Consider the following 22,631-nt stretch of genomic DNA (forward strand, 5'->3'; position numbering starts at 1 on the left):
TGCCCGATGCACTAGCTCATTAAAAGGGGCCATGATTTTGCTCTGCTGCATCAGCAGTGCTCAAATTATTGCACAGGGGCAGGGAAGGTCTTCAGGTAGGCCCAGCTCCCTCCTACTTTTAGGGACTACTTCACTCCTATCTAATGGTCCCCTTACTTCTCACTACTGGTCAAGTTAAGGCAAGCAACTTGATGTTCAGGGCCTTCTTACTTTTTCCCGTAATTGGAGAACTGTCCTTCAGGCAGCGGAGTTGTGGGAAATATGTATTACATTGCTTGGAAGGATGCAGACTTGTTTCCCCCATATGCAATCTCTGGCAGGCAATGGAGAAATTCTGGCTAAGCCTTGTTGTAGTGCAGCTCTTCCAGCGTGCCTGTGATGGTAAAACTCAGAATCTGGCAGTGCATATCTGTAAGTACTCGCCTTTTTAAAAACAAAACAACCCCCCCAAATCACCCCCCCCACCACTACCTAAAACATTCATTAATGAAGTGAAGAGGTGTGGTAAGAAACACAATTATGTAACCTCTTCATTCCTTAATTTTGTTATTGGTCTTCTCATTCTTTCTCATTGTGCCTTGAATTTCCTTCCTGTCCACATATGCTAAGTACCTGTCCTGATCTCAAAATTCATTGTGTTTTTGGATGCCCACAAATACTAAGCATTGTCCTGTCTGTCATTTTTCTTGCATGTAGAATGGACAGCTGTGAGAGTGCAAGTTGGTGTCTTGTGAGTGCAGTTTTATGAAGGAAAACATATAAGAAAAGAGACGCACAAAACAATGTCAAACATATAGCTATTAATAGATGCCCAATCATTGAGATTATATAGTACAAACAGAAGTAAAAGCTAAGTGAAACAATGTAATCTTTTACCTCAAAAAATATCTAATGGGAGATGAGACGTAAAGAGAGAGAGCTACTTCTCTTAAAACTGTAGGAGAAACAACGAGGAGTCCTTGTGGCACCTTAGAGATTAACAAATTTATTTGGGCATAAGCCTTTCTGGGCTATAGGCCATTTAATCAGGTGCATCGGACTCCTCATTGTTTTTGCTGATACAGACTAACACGGCGGCTACTCTGTCACCTGTAGGAGAAATGTTATTTAAGTCAGAATGTAATTATCTGAATTAGAATATGGCCATGAACCTGGATCTATTGCCTTTGTTACCAACATATAGGTCTTCAAGGACAGCTGAGAAAGTGCAAAGTAAAAAATGCCAAATAACTAATACCACTTCCTTGGAGGTTTCCTCTCCAGAACTGACTAGGTAATAGGAGGGTCTTTGATACTCAGTTTATTACACAACAGTGCTGAATGTAACTGTCATAAACAGATAAGTAAGAGTTAATAGAACAAAAGTGCTTCATATCTCTTTTGCCTGAAAAGGGTTAACAAGAACAGTGAGCCTGGCTGTCACCTGACCAGAGGACCAATCAGGGGACAGGATACTTTCAAATCTTGAGGGAGGGAAGTTTGTGTGTGTGCTGTTAGATTTTGGTGGCTGTTCACTCTGGGGGCTCAAAGGGACCAGATGTGCAACCAGGTTTCTCTCCCATCTCTCCGATACAGGCTCTTATAAGGTCAGAATAGTGAGTATTAGGTAGATAAAGCGAGTTAGGCTTATGGTTGTTTTATTTATTTGCAAATGTGTATTTGGTTGGAAGGAGTTCAAATCTATATTTTGCTGAAAGGATTTTAATTTGTACTTGAATACTTAGGCTGGGAGGGTATTCCCAGTGTCTATAGCTGAAAGACACTGTACCTATTCCATCTTAAATTTACAAAGATAATTTTTACCTTTGTTCTTTCTTTAATTAAAAGTTTTTCTTGTTTAAGAACCTGATTGTTTCTTTTTTATTCTGGTGTGAGGTCCCAGGGGATGGGGTCTGGATTCACCAGGGAATTGGTGGGGAGAAATGAGGGAAGGGGGAGAGAGAGGCTAATTTCTCTCTGTGTTAGGATTACTGTCTCTCTCAGGGAGAATCTGGGAGGGGAAGAGAGGAGGAAGGGGGAAAGTGCATTTTCCTCTTTTTTTTAAGATTCAAGGAGTTTGAATCACACAGTGATCTTCCAGGGTAACCCAGGGAGGGGAAGCCTGGGAGAGGCAACGGTGAGGGAAAGGGTTTACTTTCCTTGTGTTAAGATCCAGAGGGTCTGGCTCTTGGGGGTCCCCGGGCAAGGTTTTGGAGGGACCAGAGTGTACCAGGCACTGGAATTCCTGGTTGGTGGCAGCGCTACAGGTTCTAAGCTGGTAATTAAGCTTAGAGGAATTCATGCTGGTACCCCATCTTTTGGACGCTAAGGTTCAGAGTGGGGAATTATACCATGACAGTAACACTGGGGAATTCTTCTGAGAGACTGTCTGCTACTGGCTTTCCTAAAAAAGAGAGAGGTCAAGTTGCTTAAATTCCTTGTTTAAAAAGTGGATGTGGGCGGGGGAGAGAAGGGAAAAGAGGTTTAATAAGAAACCAGTCATTTTTTTTACAATTTTCATCCCACTTGTGAATTATAGTGGAAGGTGTCTTATTGAAGGGTTTTAGACTGATATTTCTCTACTATTGGAATGGAAAGGATTTATATGGCTTGATGGTTTTTAAGAGCATTTTCACTTTAAGTAGAATAACTTTTTCAAACTTTTAATGCTCATAATCCTGAAATTAACAAGGTTTTGAGAGGAAATGAATGGCATGGTATTCTAGTAACCTGATGCAGAAGTGCTTCTAAAGTGTTATAAATGTTTGCTTTAGAATGCAAAAGGCATAGCAACTTTTATCCAAGCCTGCATTTAATTGCTGCTCTTTATTACCAAGGCGTATTGTAAAAATGAATAGCAAAGTGGAGTAATTAGAGGGCAATCTATTTCCTATTCATATTTTTCTTCATAATATGGATACCATTGAATACATTATTTGTTTGTCTGATTTTTAGTTAAGTTGCTTTTTATGGATATTTAACATTTAAAGAAATGTTACTAAGAGAAAGGTATTGCTAATAAAAATTCTGACTGCAGCTGTTTTTTTTTATTGTTAAATACTTTATTTAATAACCATGGAACATCAGTGCCTTTTATATTGTTACATTTTCAGATTGTGTCTTTTTGTATGCTTTATTTTACGGAGTTTAATCTCATTCAGAGGGATTATTCTGAAAATTAGTTTTCATTTTTAAAGCTGTGCGTTCTCTGTGCATGAAATATAGTATGCAATATATAACATTAAATTGAGAAAGATAAATTGTGAATTCTTTCCCTCAGCTACACTAGAATTCTTTATTAATCATTTAAGTTTTAGAAGTTGTACTTTCCATATCCTTGGAAGGGCTGTTTGGAGATTTTTCAACTACAATTCAGTAATCACACATACTCTTGGGAAACAGTTGCTGAATTGCATCATACATTATCTGTAAGGTCCAATGTCTCAATTGCTTTCCACACTGATTCATCCACTTTCTGTGTGACCAAAAGCTTCCCTTTTCTAATCCCTGTTTTCCCGATACTAGTACATATGTAATCTGATATTTTTCTGCTGATTTGTCTGAATTAATGTTGTACTGCAGTTAGACCTTTTGATATTGCAGTATGGTGTAAGTATCATTCATTAAGATAGCTTTAGAATTGGAGTCTTTTTATGCCAATCCATGTGATTAAGAAGTTTAAATTGGTGATCCAGTAGGTGACAATCTTCCCTTAGTGTGCCTGCTGTTACAGCCTTTCAGATGACATGTAAAACAGGTTCTCATCACTTCTGCAAGACAGAGTCTTGTTCAAATCATATCTGAAATTCCCTGTGATTTTAATCTAAATTGTTATAGTTAGTTATCTATACTCTTTAATTGTCACACTACTCTTCTGCTCCACAAATATCCTTTTTTCTAAGTGTTATCAACTTATTAGAAGGGGAGTTAGTTTTCTTTGTGATAGAGTATGATTAATTACATGAAAGAAGCCATAATTCTATGATCCAGAACTCGAGTGTGTTGTTTTCTCCATTAGAAATACAACCCAAATTGTGGGGCATAATCACATTGGTAGAACTAGCAGTCATATAGCCTGTTAATACTATGGTCTACTAATTAATTCCAGCATGCAATGCTCATCAGGTTAATTTGTTCAAGATAACCTCCTTGTAAATCATTTTATAACTGGAGATCTTGTCAACAGAATAAATATTCTAAAAGCTTTAAAAACTGTCTTGTGATCATAATTACTAACTGTGTTCCAAGAGTGGAGAAAAAGTTGTGTAAACTCCCAGAGATGATGAGCTAGTTTAACAACGAAAGGCCTTCGGTTTTCCTCTTCATTAATTTATTCTTCAGGTTTTAGAATACACTGATTTATAATGAGATGAGGAAGGAGAAAAGTTCAATACCTGCCCCTCCTCGCACACATTGGAAAAAAATATTTTGGGGGGGGGTTGATTTTTCAGCTCACAGTTGAAATATACAATAAAACAAACAACTTGAGGGATCATTGATTTATTTCATGAATGTTCTTCAAACTAGCTAACTTCAGAAGGTAGTGACAGTCACAAGTCTGGTCTACACTACGTGTTTAAACCGAATTTAGCAGCGTTAAACCGATTTAACCCTGGGCCTGTCCACACAAAGAGGTCCTTTATATCAATATAAAGGGCTCTTTAAACCGGTTTCTGTACTCCTCCTCGACGAGAGGAGTAGTGCTGAAATCAGTATTGCCATGTTGGATTAGGGTTAGTGTGGCCACAAATCGACGGTATTGGCCTCCGGGCAGTATCCCACAGTGCACCACTGTGATCGCTCTAGAAAGCAATCTGAACTCAGATGCACTGGCCAGGTAGACAGGAAAAGCCCACAGGAACTTTTGAATTGCATTTCCTGTTTGCCTAGCATGGAGCTCTGATCAGCACAGGTGGCAATGCAGTCCCAAATCCAAAAAGAGCTCCAGCATGGACCGTACAGGAGATACTGGATCTGATCGCTGTATGGGGAGACAAATCTGTTCTATCAGAGCTCCGTTACAGAAGACGAAATGCCAAAGCATTTGAAAAAAATCTCCAGGCTATGATACAGAGTCCACAGCACAGTGCTGTGTGACAAGCGTAACGGAAAGCCAAAGAATCAAATGGACGTTCATGGAGGGAGGGAGCGGGTCCGAGGACTCCAGCTATCTCACAGTCTCCGCAGTCTCCGAAAAGCATTTGCAATCTTGGCTGAGCTCCCAATGCCTGTAGAGTTAAACACATTATCTAGGGTGGTTCAGGGTATATCTCGTCAATTTACCCTCCTTCTCCCCCCTGTGAAAGAAAAGAGAAACAAATTGTTTCTTGACTTTTTCCAATGTCACCGTATGTCTACTGCATGCTCCTGGTAGACACGGTGCTGCATCCTCTCTCCTCCCTTCCCCGGTGGCAGATGGTACAGTGCAGAAGGACTGGTAGCTGTCCTCGTCATCATCCCGTGAGTTCTCCTGGCTGGCCTCAGGTGAGGTCGGCCGGAGGCGCCTGGGTAAAAATAGGAATAAGTCCCGGTCATTCCCGGCAGATGGTGTAGAACGGCTGGTAACTGTCTTCATCATAGCAAGAGGGGGGCTGAGCTCCATCAGCCTCCTCCATTTCATGTGTAAAGAAAAGATTCTGTACTGCTTGGGCTATCATAGCAGCTGGAGGCTGCCTCCTCCTCATTCTATCTCACTAAAAAGTCAGTGTTTCTTATTCCTGCATTCTTTATTACTTCATCACACAAATGCAGGGGATACTGCAACGGTAGCCCAGGAGGGTTGGGGGAGGAGGGAAGCAATGGGTGGGGTTGTTGCAGGGGCACCCCCTAGAATGGCATGCAGCTCATCATTTCTGCGGGATCTGACACAGAGCGTCTGTGCTCTCTGGTGCGCTGGTTCTCTAGTACGCTTGCCCCATATTCTAGGCAGGACTGACTCTATTTTTAGATACAACATAAAGGAGGGAATGACCTGGGGAGTCATTCCCATTTTTGTCTTTGCGCCTCCAGCTGACCTTAGTGAAGGTCAGCCAGGAGCACCCATGACAGCTGCAGATGGTACAGAATGACTGATAATCATCATCTCATTGCCAATTTACAATGGCATGGCAGACGGTATATAACGACTGGTAACTGTCTCTGCTATCTTGCAAAGGCAGATGAATGCTGCTGTGTAGCGCTGCAGTACTGCCTCTGTTAGCGGCATCCAGTACACATATGGTGACAGTGACAAAAGGCAAAACAGGTTCCATGGTTGCCATGCTATGGCGTCTGGCAGGGCAATCCAGGGAAAAAGGGCGCGAAATGATTGTCTGCCGTTGCTTTCCCGGAGGAAGGAATGAGTGACGACATTTACCCAGAATCACCAGCAACACTGTTTTTGCACCATCATGCATTGGGATCTCAACCCAGAATTCCAGTGGGTGGGGGAGACTGCGGGAACTATGGGATAGCTATGGAATAGCTACCCACAGTGCAACGCTCCAGAAATCGATGCTAGCCTTGGTACATGGACGCACACCACCGAATTAATGTGGTTAGTGTGGCCGCATGCACTCGATTTTTATACAATCTGTTTTAAAAAACTGGTTTATGTAAAATCGGAATAATCCCGTAGTGTAGACATACCCACAGTCTCTACTGAAAGCATCCACTATGTTTTCAAGGCTGAGAGGTTTGTTTTACCATTGACTGTTGCAGAGCTGTTAGCCTCAGGTGGCTGGCCTCTCATTTCCACTTGCTGATTGGATGCAAGTTTTAAAAAAGTGCTCATATGAAACTGTTGTGATGAGCACTGTAGGGGTGATCTGTAGCAATTTTCACACTTCTGAATGCAACTGGCAGTGTTTGAAGATTGCTGTACAGATAACGTGTCTATACTCTTTTTATCTCCTTCTCTGTTGGTGCCATGAACGATTTTGCCATGGAGACTTGCAATCTCAAAAGTACTTTGTCACTGTGTGAACTATAAAAGTGTGAAACATCTTGCAGTTTCTTGAAATGTGAGCAATCTTTGACTAATACATACATTCCAATAACACTTGATTGTCCATAAAATGCCTATTGAACTAGGACATTAGTCAAGAACTGCACAATAAGTCTTTTGAAATCTATCATAGAGACTTATCTCATCAATATTCTTTATCCCAGTACTACTGGTTGACAGATAATCAACAGGAAACTTGGAAACTTTGAGTTCTTTTGTGGCATTTTAGACAATTCAGATGTCCTAAAATCCAGTTCAGTGCCAATACCAACAGCAAATTCTTTTACATTTTCCACTACTTTCCCCCACACTGCATTGGAGCTTGCTGATTCTTGTTCTTTTTGAATTCCTTTGATCAAGTGTATAGTACTTAGTAAAACAAATCCACTTTATTGAAGTTGCTCTGTTAATGCATTTGTCACACCAATTATTCTTTTTAAGATAAACATATACAATAAGAAAGGTGACTTTATCTTAGCTTGGAATCCAGTTGGCTCAGCTAAAACTGGGAGCACTGTGCGAGTCTGGAGCCAGCCGCTGAAAGGGTAGCACTTGCTGTTGATGAGCTCATAAGTCCCATGCCTGCCTACAGTACAATGAAAATGGCTTCATAGTGCAGTTTCATCTCACTTACTGCTCAGTACCAATAAAACCACCTGGTAGCTATCATTTGCTCTAGTTGAATAACTTTCCGCTAGATCTGTTTCTGAGCTTGAACAAATAACTTGTGTCTGGTGTTGCTTTTGACCAAAAAGTGACACGACACTTGTACAGTGATAAAGAATTCTGCAAGTTTGGGCATATCTGAGATAGTGTTGACTAAAGCAAAGTTTTACTTGTGAGCGTGGCAGTGAATGTACCCCCATGGAGAGTCTTCTCTTTTATTCTTGCTTCAACTCCATTAGTACACCCATTCATGATGTTTGCACTGTCATAGCATTGTCCCACACAAAATTTCAAGTGGAGTTTCACACTTTTTACTTTGTCATAGATAAAGTTTGCTAAGGAATCAGTGCAAATTTTTCACATCTGGTAAGTATCAATAGCTCTTTCTTTTACATGAAGGTATTGGATAGTTAGAGTAAGGTGTTCCTTCTTAGAAATGTCTTTAATCTCATCAATGAACACAGAAAAATAATAGTGGTTTCTTGATCTTGAGTGTCAGCTGCTGCTGTTTTCTCTGACTGTTCACCAGAAACTCAAATTAGATAATTCTGATATTTGTGAGATAAGTAAAAACCCCACATTCCCTTTTTGAACATAGGTTTATATCTGTCTCTGATATCTCAAGGAACTCAGCAAAGTTTACTTGATTGTCTGATCCTTGACATCCAAGATAATGTTGCTTGATGAAGAACCAAGCCATCTTCTCTTTGTCTCCTAAACTTCTTTCAGTCTAGTTGTTGAAATATTTGAAGCAGTATTTTTTTTGTCTAGAATCATAAAAAATGCAGTCCAAAACACAATTATTTGTACAATATACTTTCTACATGCTGTTGGAAAAGATCACTCACGTCTTTCCACTTTGAAAATCCACAATCAATAAATACTCGTTTCACAGGCTTTTCACCCTTTTGTAAGGAATTACCATCAAAGTGTAGGCAAGCAAAGCAGTAAATTATGTCTTCATTAACAGAGTACTCAATCCATTTGTTGAACTCTATAGTAGTTCTCGGTGAAAGTACATCCTTTTTTATCAGTAGGATTAAGTAGCTTTGGTTTAACAGGATGGTCAATCCTTTCATTGAACTCTGTAGTAGCCCTCTGAGAAAGTCCCCCATTTTTTATTGGCAGGATTAAGTAGCTTTAACAAGATGGTCACTTTTTGTTTGTAACTCCCTGTGAAGCTTACCTTGGTTTCTGGTGTCTGTGCTAGTAACTCAGGGAGAAGTGGGTGTTCCTGGGAGGCAGAGGGGCCAAGGGAAGACTCAGAGTCCCAGCTGCGAGGCAACTGAGAGGGAGAGAAGACAGAGACTATTTTGAATGATAGGGGCCCCTGTCAGCTCAGGGGTGTTAAAACAGTTATTCCTGGATGGCCACCAGCATGTTTTCTCAGAGAATGAGCAGTGTCTGAGAGAAAGGGGATGGATTTGAGTTAAAATTTATTGACTGGAAAAATTACAGGAAAGTAGGGCTATCCTGACCAATAAGGAAGGTCCTCTGAGATGCCTGTTGCTGGGAGCACTGTACGAGTCTGGAGCCAGCCACTGAAAGGGTAGCACTTGCTGTTGGTGAGCTCATAAGTCCCATGCCTGCCTACAGGGTTCCGCCTAAGAACTGGCTTCTGGGTACCAGGAAACAGTATCCATAAATTTATTCCTTTCCTGTTTAAGGAAACTAAGGTTATAGAACTGAATTGGGAAAATTTCCTACCCAGTCAGTCTGGATTAGCCCTTCAGCTCCCTGAATAAACCAGTTACCACCTGGTAAGTACTACTTGACTTGTTTATCCTGACCAAGAAAGGCTGAGGGGAGATATAATTGCTTTCTATAAATATATCAGAGGGATATATACCAGGGAGGGAGAGGAATTATTTAAGCTTAGTACCAATGTGAACACAAGAACAAATGGATATAAACTGGCCATCAGGAAGTTTAGACTTGATATTAGACAAAGGTTTCTAACCATCAGAGGAGTGAAGTTTTAGAACAGCCTTCCAAGGGGAGCAGTGGGGGAAAGACATATCTGGCTTCAAGACTGAGCTTGATAAGTTTATGGAGGGGCTGGTGTGATGAAATAGCCTAATTTTGGCAATTAATTGATCGTTGACTATTAGCTGTAAATATGCCCAATGGCAGGCTGTTAGATGGGGTGGGATCTGAGTTACTTCAGAGAATTCTTTCCTGGCTGTCTGGCTGGTGAGTCTTGCCCTCATGCTCAGGGTTTAGCTGATTGCCATATTTGGGATTGGGAAGGAATTTTCCTCCACGGCAGATTGGCAGAGGCCCTGGGGTTTTTTTGGGTTTTTAGGGCATGGGTTACTTGCTGGAGGATTCTCTGTACCTTGAAGTCTTTAAACTCAGACATAGGTAAGGGGTTTATTACAGGAGTGGGTGGGTGAGATTCTGTGGCCTGCATTGTGCAGGAGGTCAGACTAGAAGATCATAATGATCCCTTCTGACCTTAAAGTCTATGATTTTATTATTAAGGGTTGGGATTTTTAAGTTAGTTATTATAAACTGCATTTGGTCTCTTTTTGGTGAGGGAGGAATCTCAGAAACAGAAGAAGCCTGATTTCCTGCATGAAAAGGATGCCTGCCAGCTGAGATTGTCAGCCCCTGTGGAGTTGCTGAGGAGTTCAGATTCAGGTCTGAAATTGAGAGTCATTTGTGGAGTTGAGTGCACCACCTTTTTTGTTAGACGAGTAGGCAGATTGTTTTGGAGATCCCATTTCCCAAACTGTTCTCAAGAATGTTTGCTGCTGTTGATAAAGATAAAATAAACTTTCTGCCTCCTGTGCAAAAAAGAAGAGGACCACACAGGATTAAACATGAAATGACATTTTAATCAAATTCACTCAGATTTAACAAGAAATTTCTATAGAATTCTGCAAAATTCTTTAGGAATGTCATTTATCTTCTGGCAAAATTCACCCTTTTTCTGTTTGTCACAAAAGCAGCATGAACCACTGAGTTATGAATAAGTGATTATGCACAGTTAAGTAAGTAATTATTAAGCACATAATAATTCTGGAACTTTGAGCAAGTGCAAAAATGGGGGTGTAGGGTTGCTCCCCTCCCTCCAATTGGTATCACTTTCCCACCCTACTTAATAGATACAATCCAAAGTTACAACTTTGATATTATTGGGAGTAGATCTTTGTTTTTAAAAGAGGTCTTCTCTTCTGATTAGTAAGTGGCTGTTTTATCTGACTGTCTGGTTGTGTCTTCATCTTTGCTATGAGACTCCAAACTGTACACATGTGAAGTCTACACAGAGTTAAATGCTTGCTTACTTGAAAGCAGGTTTGGTTTCTGGCCCCCATCACAGAATAATATTTTACCATTGGGGGAGCTGCTTTTAAAATCCTGAAAGTAAGGAGATTTAGAGTTAACTCTCACATTTATGCCAAGGCAAACATTATGAAACCAAGGAATTGCAGTTTTAATAGTCTGTAGCCTCTAATACACTGGGTATGGCGCATTAATAAGCAGATATTTCTGTCCAGTTAGTGAGGGGACACCCATAATCTGAATCTGATCTCATTCTAGTTCTGAACACCCATTTCATGTTTCAGTGCAGGTATTTATTAATTTTTTTAAATTCCTCCGTAAACATGAGATCAGCCACATGATTACGATGCATAATATATCCAGATAATTTTCCTGCATATTATTTAAAGCATAAAAAGTCCAATTGATATCCAGAGTAGAAATGTCATTCTTTTCAATAAGATTTTATAATACAGTAGCATATTCTGGAACTAACACACTGTAACATTACTATGAAAACTGCTGATAGAGTGATGCTTTTTACGTAAGACGAACACATACCTGCATTACTCTTCTTACTCAGTATCTCTTTATGTAAAATAGCTGCACATGGTATGTTTTCCCCACGGTGGTCTACTTAAATTGCACTGTGCAACTCTTCTTTTTTTTTAATTGATAAAACATAACAGTCAAGATGTTCAGCCATCATTTTGCTGCAGCGGGACTCGGGGCCAGGTGTTTTTCAAGTGATTGTCCACATGAATTCCACTCTTGGTGCACATGCATCCTGGTGTGCAAGATCACATTATTTTTGAATAGCGCTATCTATTGTGGCTGCACCCAGGTCCTTGGGAGCCCTTGCAGCCGCAATAGTTGACTATGTAAAGGGTGGAGCAATGTCAGCTGCATCCCAGTTCCTCGTTACTCCCATGGCTGTGAGATGGAACCCTGTGGTATCCACCTCTCTTCACCTACAGATAGATTAGTTGAAGTTTACTTGCTAGTAAGTTAATTAGTTGTTAGTTACTTGCCTAAGTTTAATTCAACCAGTTGATTTATAAAAGTTATGGGCAAGATATGGTTCCTGCCTCTGTACCTAGAACCAAAATTGTCGACATTATGTCTCCAGGATTTGAGATTGATCAGACCTGAGATCCATCTGTTCCTGTATGCTTGGCATGTCTTTTATATCTAGAAGGACATGTTCCTGAGCATTGCTCAATATGCAAATCTTTTTCAAAGCACAGACTGAAGGAAAGAAACTACTTCACACAACCTGTGGAACTCATTGCCAGGGGATGTAAAACTATAACTGGATCAAAAAAATGAATTAGATAAGTTCAAGGAGGATAGGTCCATCTATGGCTATTAGCCAAGATGATCAGGGATGCAACCCCACACTCTGGTGTCCCTTGGCATCTGAATGCCAGGTGCTGGAACTGGATGACAAGAGATGGATCACTTGATGATCGCCTTGTTCTGTTCTTTCCCTTTGAAGCATCTGTCATTGGCCACAGTCAGAAGACAGGATACTGGGCTGGATGGACCATCGGTCTGACCCAGTATGGCTATTCTTGTGTTCTTAAAAGGTAGACTGCAGATGCATCTTTTAGAAACATCAAATAGACATTTTTAGATCCCAATATGCAACTGGAGAGACCTTCACCTAGTCAGTCACACTTCTCTCTTGCCCTGGTGATCTCTGATGTCACCCAGAGCTCACGTTACACTTAAAGGTCACACTCTTTTGCTCTGGTATTGACCCAAAAAAGTGGCTGTAAAAATCACCACTTCACATACCAGGGTAGATACAAATCTTCCTCCCCTGTGAGGAAAATAAAAATCTTCCCCCAATGCTCTAACATTCCAAAGCGTCAAGGCAGAGCTGCAGAAATTGGCACTGTGCCACCTTCTTTCCCTTCCCCTCAGTAGCACACAGTTGGCATACCTCTTTTTGGCACTGAGTGTCCTGGTGCCAGATAGCTGTACCTGTTGTGATTGCACTAAGAATGCCTACACTGAGCACATCAAAGCTGGTGTCACTGATGGACTTGTTGGCATGGATGCAGGATAACACTGAGACAGTTCCCAGCAGAGGCTGATTCAGCCAGGGGACTGGTACTGGCATCTTTAGCCTTCAACAGATGAAGAGAGGTAATAAGTAACTATTGCCCTTAATAGGCAGAGGACACTGGACCAAATCACTCCCATGAAAGAAGAATACAGCTTCTTCAGAGGAACAGAACATACTTGCTAGACCAAAGATTGGCAACCTTTCAGAAGTAGTGTGCCGGGTCTTCATTTATTCACTCTAATTTAAGGTTTCGTGTGCCAGTAACACATTTTAATGTTTTTAGAAGGTCTCTTTCTGTAAGTCTATAATATATAACTAAACTATTGTTTATGTAAAGTAAATACGTTTTTAAAAATGTTTAAGAAGCTTCATTTAAAATTAAATTAAAATGCATGGCCCGCCAGACCGGTGGTCAGGACCCGGGCAGTGTGAGTGCCACTGAAAATCAGCTTGCCTGCCACCTTTGGTATGCATACCATAGGTTGCCTACCCCTGTGCTGGACTCTCACCCATCTTCCCCCTGGATAACCCTGGAAATGGGGCGGACAATTTAAGCAAGAACCCCTAAGAGGAACTCTCAAGTCTTCTGGGTCTGGCCTCTAGACCAGATGCAAGTTTCTGTACAGCGGTCCATCAGTTGATCTTCAAGTAGGAGACCTTTTTACTCATCTCGAGGCATTGTATACTGACTGCTAATCACCAAAAGTGGAATCTGTGTATTCAATTGTTCAAAGAGAGAATTCTTTCTTACCTTTCAGAAACTGTTCTTCTTCAAAATGTGTTGTCCAAATGGATCCAACAATCTGCTAATTTTGAATCCTTCCATATGGAATTCTTCATTGGTGAAGGAAGTAAGAAGTGGTTGAGGCCACTCACCCTTATCCCCTCAGCTACATTGGTTTTAAAGGCTCCCAGAGCACATTGAACACTGTTATTAAAAAATCTGATTTTGTGTGCATGGGACACATGCACATCAAGAGTGAAAGCTGTGTGGACAATACGCCCCCAAGAACCACAATTACTGTAATGTAAGTAACTGTGTTTTCTTAAACACCATCTTCTTTTATATTGGAACTGCAAACACTTATGCATCAATCAGTCAGACTGTTATTCTGATGTGGTCTCAACTTTAATGCTATCTTAACATAGTTTTTGTCTGAGATGTTGAAGGGGTGCTCACTGTTCTGAATGCTGTTGTTTTAGGCTGCGCTCCTAGTCCCTTTTTATAAACTGTAAAAGCAACTAATTAAAAAAAAGAGAGAGAGAGAAAATGTCAACCCAAAGGGTAAAATATAAAATCTTATTTAATGGTATTAGGGCTGCTAAACATATTGTTGTAGTAACATTTAATGGTGTTCCGTAATTGAGTGAATGAACACGTGAACAAGTGTATTAGTTAACATGCAGCTGCTAATTTCCAAAAGCCATGTGTGCTTGCAGATTTTTGTACCAACTACAGTACTAGAGTAACCTCCTGCCCGCCTCTTAATTAGGTCTCTGAACCATTACAACATGTTTGTGTGTGTTCCTTGTGATTACTACCATTAGTCTTGTTTAATATATTTTAAACTTCTGGAACATTTTGACTAATGTCATTGTTACGTCTTCATATGCTAAACAGGTGCAAAATTGAAATAGTTCTTTCTGTGGGATATATTAGTTCACAGCTGTAGGTATCACTGAAGATACATGCTTTACAGCTGTACATGCAGTACATAACATATAAGAATGGAATGGAAAACAATCTCTTACAGCAGGTTGCATCAGCTTTTTTTCCTCCAGCTTTGATAAACAAATACATTATTACTCATAAAATAGAACATAACACCAAATGAAAACAAAATCTTGATTGCTTACTAACATGTTTAATTTAGACTCTCATTTTGTTGTTCTGGAAAGAGTTGTTGCTAACCTTTCCCAACACCTGAACCTTTTAATTTTCCTCGATTTGAGTCACATTATCTCTCCCTTTGTGGTTGAGGCAGAGAGTGAAGAGAAGCAAAGAATAAAACAGTAGGAGGCACTGATGTGCAGAAGTTGAAATATGGTTCTTTTCGTCTTTTAGCGAATAGTATTAATTAAGAAAAGTTCCATTCATCCCAATTTAGGGAAATCTGTCTTTAAAGCAATCTCCCCCCCCAAACAAATAAATATATATATAATACACACACATTGTTTTTCCATTTAAAATTAATTTCATACTACCCTCCTTTGTTCAGTTTTTGATGAATAGGTTTCAGGTTAAGTAAATATTATATTCACTTCCTTCAATCCAGTATCCCTTTTGGAAGATATATTTGTAAATTACAAAAACAGTAAGTATAAAATTTTAACACAAACACTGCTTCAGAATGAATTTAGGATTCTAAATAACACAAACATTTAATGTACTGGAAACCGTGAGATAAGGGTCTGACACAGATTTTATAAATCACTTCCTCTTTCTCATTTAACATATTAATCAATACTCTACATGAATACGAATAAGAAATCAAAGTGTATAGCAACCTTTTCTCTGACATAATAAATCTGATTTCAGCCTTTTAGTGTGTGTGTGTATTGTGACAAAGTTCCTCCTCTGTCTTGGTGGGTCCTGCGCTTATTGGTGTATTTGTTCACCTCAGCAATTCACCATGTGGGTCAGGGAACAGCCCAGAGACCTTCACCTCTGGTAGAACATACAGTCCAGGGTTCCAGCCCAGGGCCCTGTGGACTGCAGCTGTCTAGAGTGCCTCCTGGAACAGCTGCGCGACAGCTACAACTCCTTGGGCTACTTCCCCATTGCCTCCTCCCAACACCTTCTTTATCCTCACCACAGGACCTTTCTACTGGTGTCTGATAATGCTTGTACTCTTCAGTCCTCCAGCAATATGCCTTCCCACTCTCAGCTCCTAGTGCCTCTTGCTCCCAGCTCCTCCCATGCACACTACAAACTGAAGTGAGGTCCGTTTTAAACTCAGGTGCCCTGATTAGCCAGCCTGTCCTAATTAATTCTAGCAGATTCTTCTTAATTGGCTCCAGGGGTCCCAAGTAGCCTGCCTACCTTATTCGTTCCAGCAAGTTCCTGCTTGTTCTGGAACTGCCCCTGTTATCTTACCCAGGGAGAAGGGATCTGTTTAATCTGGGACTAATATATCTGTATTTTCTGTATCCATCTGGCCTGACTGTGTCACATATTCCCCCCACCCTCTGCTCAACACCATGGGGTTGGGCAACTTGGGACGTCAGGCAGTGTACCCGTGACAAGCCATCTGCATTGCCATGGTGGCTTCCAGCTCAGTGTTCTATGGTGAATTGAAAAGGCTGGAGGGACAGGAACCATCTGGTTACCCGTGTGTTCTTCTCTTTATTTCGCTGCATCCACTGGAGGGGTGCATGGTCAGTCACAAGGGTAAACCATCGACCCAGAAGGTAATAACATAGTGTTTCCATTGCCCATTTCACAGCTAAGCACGCACTCTCAACCACGGCGTACTTCTCCTTTCTCGGGAGGAGTTTTCTGCTGAGGTAGAGGATTGGGTGTTCTGCGTATCTGACCATCTGTGATAGGACAGCTCCCAATCCTACTTCAGATGCATGTGTTTGTAAGATGAATTCTTTGTTGAAGTCTGGGGCTATAAGCACGGGGTTACTGCAAAGGGCTGTCTGTAGATCTGTGAATGCGTTCTTTACAGCATCAGTCCACTTCACCATGTCTGGACCCCGGGCTTTTACCAGGTCTGTCAGGGGACTCGCTCTGGTAGCAAAATGGGGAATAAATTGCCAGTAGTACCCCACCCCACCCAGGAATGCCTGGACTTACTTTTTCCAATTTGGCCGGGACCAATTTTGGATAGCCTCTGGTTTGTTTATTTGTAGGAAGGGGCATGGTCAAGCCACAATGTAGCCAAGATATTTAGCCTCAGCTAGCTCTATAGCACATTTGGCTGCGTTGGCTGTGAGGCCGGCCTATCTTAGTGTGTCCAGAACCGCTTCCACCTTTTTCAAATGGGTCTCCCAGTCAGGGATATTGATAATTACGTCATTCAGGTATGCAGCTGCATAACCGTTATGGGGCCGCAGAAGCTTCTCCATGAGATGCGGAAGGTGGCAGGTGCCCCATGCAGTCCAAAAGGAAGAACAGTATATTGAAACAGACCCTCTGGTGTAGATAATGCCGTCTTTTCTTTTGCATCTTTGTCAAGAGGAATCTGACAGTATCCCGTTAAATCCAGGGTTGTCAAAAATTAGGCCTTGTCCAGGCGGTCAATGAGTTCATCAATGCGGGGTTTGGATATCTCGTTCAGCCGGCGAAAGTCATTACAAAATCTAGTGGTGCCATTGGGTTTGGGCACTAGCACAATTGGACTTGATCATTGACTGTGGGACTCTTCAATGACTCCCGGCTCCAACACCCTTTTTATCTCCGTCTTGATTTCCTCCCTTTTTGCCGCTGGGACCCGGTATGGCCTTAAAGTTACCTTTGTCCCAGGGTCTGTGATAACGTGGTGATATGCTTCGGTGGTCCGGCCTGGTTTGATTGAAAACATGTCCTGGTATCGGTCGATCATCTTAGTTACCTCCTCCTTCTGGTTCGGTATCAGATCAATGGATATTCTGATCTGCTCCTGCAGGATATTTCCCTGGATAGGGGTCTCTTGGGCCACTACATATGTCCCTTTCTGGTGAGAAGGCTTTAAGAGGTTAATGTTATAAATCTATTCTTGTTTTCAGTGTCCTGGCTGCCGCACCTTGTAGATTACTTCCCCCACAGGTTCAGCCACCTCATAGGGCCCCTGACTTGGGCCAAAAGCTTGCTTTCTGCCGTAGGTACCAACACCATCACCCGATCCCCTGGTTGGAACTGTCAGACTTTTGCCTTGTTATGGTAATGGGTTTGCTGGGCCTCCTGTGCCTTTTCCAAATGTTCCCACACAATAGGGGTGACCCGAGATATCCGGTCTTGCATCTGCAATACATATTCTATTATATTTATCATCTCATTGGGTTCCTCTTCCCAGATCTCTTTGGCAATATCTAATATGCCACGGAGGTGATGCCCATATAATAACTGGAAGGAGGAAAACTGAGTTGAGGCCTAAGGTATCTTCCGGATAGCGAACATAAGGTAAGGTAGTAGGGTGTCCCAGTCCTTCCCATCCCGACTTACGCATTTTTTATCATAGCCTTGAGGGTTCAGTTAAACCTTTCTATCAACCCATCAATCTGCGGACGATAGACTGAAGTTCTCAGGGTATGTATATGAAGCAGCGTACAGAGGTCCTTCATTAGCTTCGACACAAATGGGGTTCATTGGTCTGTTAATATCTCCTTCCGTAGCCCCACTTGGGAAAAGATCCCCACCAACTCTTTGGCTGTCGTTTTAGAGGCTGTGTTCCACAGGAGGGGCAGCTTCTGGGTAGTGAGTAGCATAGTCTAAAACAGCAATTATATATTGGTGGCCTGAGCCATTTTCTCCAGGGATCCCACTAGGTCCATGGCTATTCGCTTGAAGGAGACCTTTATGATGAGACAGGGTACTAAAGGTGTCCTCTAGTGGGGATGGGGACTGTGCGGCTGACACTGGGTAGGATGCACAGTATCTCCACACTTCTTTGTGCACCCCAGGCCAGAAGAACTATCATAGAACCCATGCCAGGGTCTTCTCTACCCCCAAATGCCCCTCAAAAAGATGAATATGGGGAAGACTTAATACAGTGTTCTGGTGTTTTTGAGGTACTAGGATCTGCTGTACCTTCTGCCTCTGTACTGGTGCAACCCGGTAAAAGAGATTCTCCTTCATTATGAAGGATGGTCCTGGTCCCTGGGTTTTCCCTTCCACGGGGACTCCATCTATTTCTGTCACCTCCTTCCTAATGTTGTCCTACCTTAGGTCTTCTGCCTGGGCCTGTCCAAAATTTCATCTCCCGGGGCTAATCTGCTCGAGATCTAGGGACCCAGTTTCTGTTGTCTCTACTGGTTCTGAGGCGTTAGGGTGTGGGTCAGACTCAGGTGTTTCTCCCTCCTGAACGGCCTCCTTTTCAGCTGCTCAGGTCTGTCTACCTATAAGAGCAACATTCTGGCTTTGGGTCAGTATTTGGGTTCCAAGGCCTTAGCTGCCCTTCTTTTCTTTTTCTTCTTTCTACCTTGTCTGGGAGTGGGGAACAAATCTAGGGATATTTCAGAGAGGATTGGGGGTTGACAGTCTACTGTGGATGACTCACTAATTTCGGGGTTCCCATCTTTCTCCAATCTCCCTACTAGGAGTAAGTCTCCAAACCCTGGGAAGTCCCTTCCTATGAGCACCGGGTATGGGATTTTAGGGAGTACATCTGCTGCTACCTCAACAGTGTTCCTTGGATCTCGATTTGTACTGGGATGGTGGGGTAGTAACTGACCGTCCCATGGACGCATGTTATCCCCGTATGTTTAGCCTGCAGCAGCTGATTACGCTTCACGAGCTTCCCTGAGATAAGCGTGATAGCACTCCTCAAATCAGCCAGTGCCGTGGTCTCTACCCTATTTAGTTTCACTCGTCTGGTTTACATATGTGGGGTTAGTTAGACCCCCACAAGGTGGATTAGGGAGAATGGGTCTGCTCAGTTCCCCAGGTTACATTGCATAGGCTCCTTGGTATTGGGACACTGTGCAGCTATGTGTCCCCACTCCCTGCAGGCATAACATCTGTATGGAGCCCTAGGCGTTCCCCGGTCTCTTGGTTTGGGCAATCTAACATCACAATCTTCTTCCCCGTCAGTGCTCCTACTCTGTGGTCTCTGGTGGGCCTTCAGCCCCTCACTTTTTCCACCTGGGCCCTCCTGGTAGCCCAGTCACTTGAGCGCTAGGGCTTGGTGCTGCTAGTTTAACCCCAGGTGCCTCTTCCTTAACTGGTCGGGTCAGCTCTCTCGCTGTCCTTCGCCTCTCTACCAGTGCGACAACCTCGTCATAGGTGGAGGGTTCGTTCTGGCTTACCCAGGCGTGAAGGTTTGGTGTTGGTCCCCTCGTGTATCGGTCGATGACCAGAACCTCTATTATCTCTTCCGGACTCAATTCGCAACCACTTTCGTGCGAGATGGAGGAGGTCATACAATTGGGACTGTGGGCTTTTGTCTTCCTGATACCTCCACTCATGATACTGCTGGGCCTGCACTGTGGTCGTTACCCCAAATCTGGCCAGGATCTCTGCTTTCAGCTGGGGGTAGTCTGCTGCAGCCTCTTCAGGCAGATCATGGTAAGCCTTCTGGGCCTCCCCACACAGGAATGGGGCGAGGATGCCAGACCACTGATCTTGAGGCCAGGCCTCGCGGAGTGCTGTCCTCTCAAAGGCCAGAAGGTATGCCTCTACATCATCCTCTCGTGTCATTTTCTGCAGCCAGTGGCTGGCCCGTGTGATCTGCGTCTCATGATGACTGCGGTTCAGCTCTGTCAGGGTCTTTACTTGGTTTACCAGTTCCCGCAACATAGCATGGTCCTGAGCTGCCTGGTCCATCAACAGGCGATTAGTCTCTTGCTGCAGCTGCACTGCCTCATGTTGGGTGGCTGCCTGGACACAGGTAGCCTCCTACTGGGCAGCCCTGGCTTGTATCGGTGCCCGCAGTATGTCATGCATTGTGGCGAAAAAAATAAACCCTCCCTCTCTCTCTCTCTCTTTTTAATAATCAGCCTCCTTCTTCCGCTGTGCTGTGTACACCAAATCCCACCCCTGATGCTAGTCGTGACAAAGTTCCTCCTCTATCTTGGTGGGTCCTGCGCTTATTGGCGGATTTGTTTGCCTCAGAGGTTCACCATGTGGGTCAGGGAACAGCCCAGAGACCCCCCCCTCTAGTAGAATCCACAGTCCAGGTCAATTCCTCCTGTATCTGATCAGGAATTGGGAGGTTTGGGGGGACCTGGGCCCGCTCTCTATTCCAGGTTCCAGCCCAGGGCCCTGTGGACTGCAGCTGTCTAGAGTGCCTCCTGGAAAAGCTGTGTGATGGCTACTTCCCCATGCCCTCCTCCCAGCACCTTCTTTATCCTCACCACAGGACCTTTCTACTGATGTCTGATAATACTTGTACTCTTCAATACTCCAGCACTTCTTGCTCCCAGCTCCTCGCATGCACACTACAAACTGAAGTGAGGTCCTTTTTAGACTCAGGTGCCCTGATTAGCCAGCCTGTCCTAATGAATTCTAGCAGTTTCTTCTTAATTGGCTCCAGGTGTCCTAATTAGCCTGCCTGCCATAATTGGTTCCAGCAAGTTCCTGCTTGTTCTAGAACTGCCCCAGTTACCTTATCCAGGGATCTACTTAATCTGGGACTAATATATCTGCCTTCTAACACTCTCCTGTATCCATCTGGCCTGACCTTGTCACAATATATATAATTAAATATATCTCTGCACTGCAGCTCATTGAGTCTAAAGACATCTACCTTCCTAAGTATTATATTTTAACATTCGTATACACATTTTATGTGCATTTCAGCTATTGTGTGTATGTACATACACAAGCACACATGTAAAGATTTGCATTAAACTAATGGCTGTTGCAGAAAACATTGTCAAAATATTCGCTATGCTCTAAAACTATGGGAATTGTAAGACAAATGTGAAATTGTCTTTGTTGAAATGTCTGACCTTGCTGTTGTTTCATGAATTTAGTTTAATTCAGATACATGTTTGTTTACAGGTTGCATATATGGTCCACACTAAATACTGTGTTAAGCTGAATTAAACAATGCATGTTAGTTTAATATCTGTTACAGACATTTCTTAATCACAAAATAAAAAAAAAAATAGTAGTATATCCATGATCAAAGTGAAGGTTCCTACATGATTTTTTTATTTGTGCTTATCAGAGTATATGCATGGGATTTCAAGAGCTTGCTTATTATGTGATCGCTCCTTTTTTTCCATCAAAAGGAAGCTAGATATGCACTACTTCCTAATATCTTCCATTTATGCAAATAGTGTAGTTTCCATGGGGATGTTGTAAGAAGAACAAAAGAGGAAAGTGGTCTACAGAACTGAATGGGAAAGATGTCTGTAAAACTGTCTCTATTAGGGCAGTCTGTACTCTGAAAAAGTTTGATAATCTCTGAATTTTATTGTCATCCATTTGTAGATTTTTCATTTTTAAATTAAATGTGAGGTGTCAAGATGCCATGTTAAAGGGTATTCAGTAGGATTTTCAATTAAAATTAGGCTTATTTGCTTTGCAGTCCACCTAGAATAGAGAATCATTCATTTATATATTTCCCTGTTAATTTACATTTTCTTCAAGATCACTGACATACATACATCCTATATATTGTATTGCAGATGCAAATATGGTTACACTTCTTAAACTCACTTAGCACACACCTATTGGCGTATAATTCAACATATATGTTAAAGTTGCTATGGCAACGTGAGCAACTGTTAATCAATGTAACTAGTAATGAAATATAATTAATTCCTGAGTGACACATCCTATTAATGCACAATATATTGCCTCAATGAAGGGAGAGGAGGAAGAGAGAATGCAAATAGCAATGGCGGCAGAGGACTTAATAATATCCTTATCTCCAGTACTTTAAGTAGTGTGTACATGTGTGGATACACACACATTCAAATAAGTGTGTGTGTGTTTTTTTTTAAACCTACAGATTTCTTTCAAATATAAGGTGTAATGGTATAAATAATAGAGATGAATGGAAATAA

General features: G+C 42.2%; 1 protein-coding gene across 8 annotated transcripts in view; it reads left to right on the forward strand.

Annotated features, from left to right (window-relative positions):
• The window catches only part of DIAPH2 (diaphanous related formin 2), an 879,031-nt gene that overhangs the window by 325,162 nt on the left and 531,238 nt on the right, over positions 1 to 22,631 (forward strand). The gene's annotated exons all lie outside the window — the stretch shown is intronic.

This window comes from Gopherus flavomarginatus, chromosome 8 (genome assembly GCF_025201925.1).
Source record: "Gopherus flavomarginatus isolate rGopFla2 chromosome 8, rGopFla2.mat.asm, whole genome shotgun sequence".
Classification (NCBI taxonomy): Eukaryota; Metazoa; Chordata; order Testudines; family Testudinidae; genus Gopherus; species Gopherus flavomarginatus.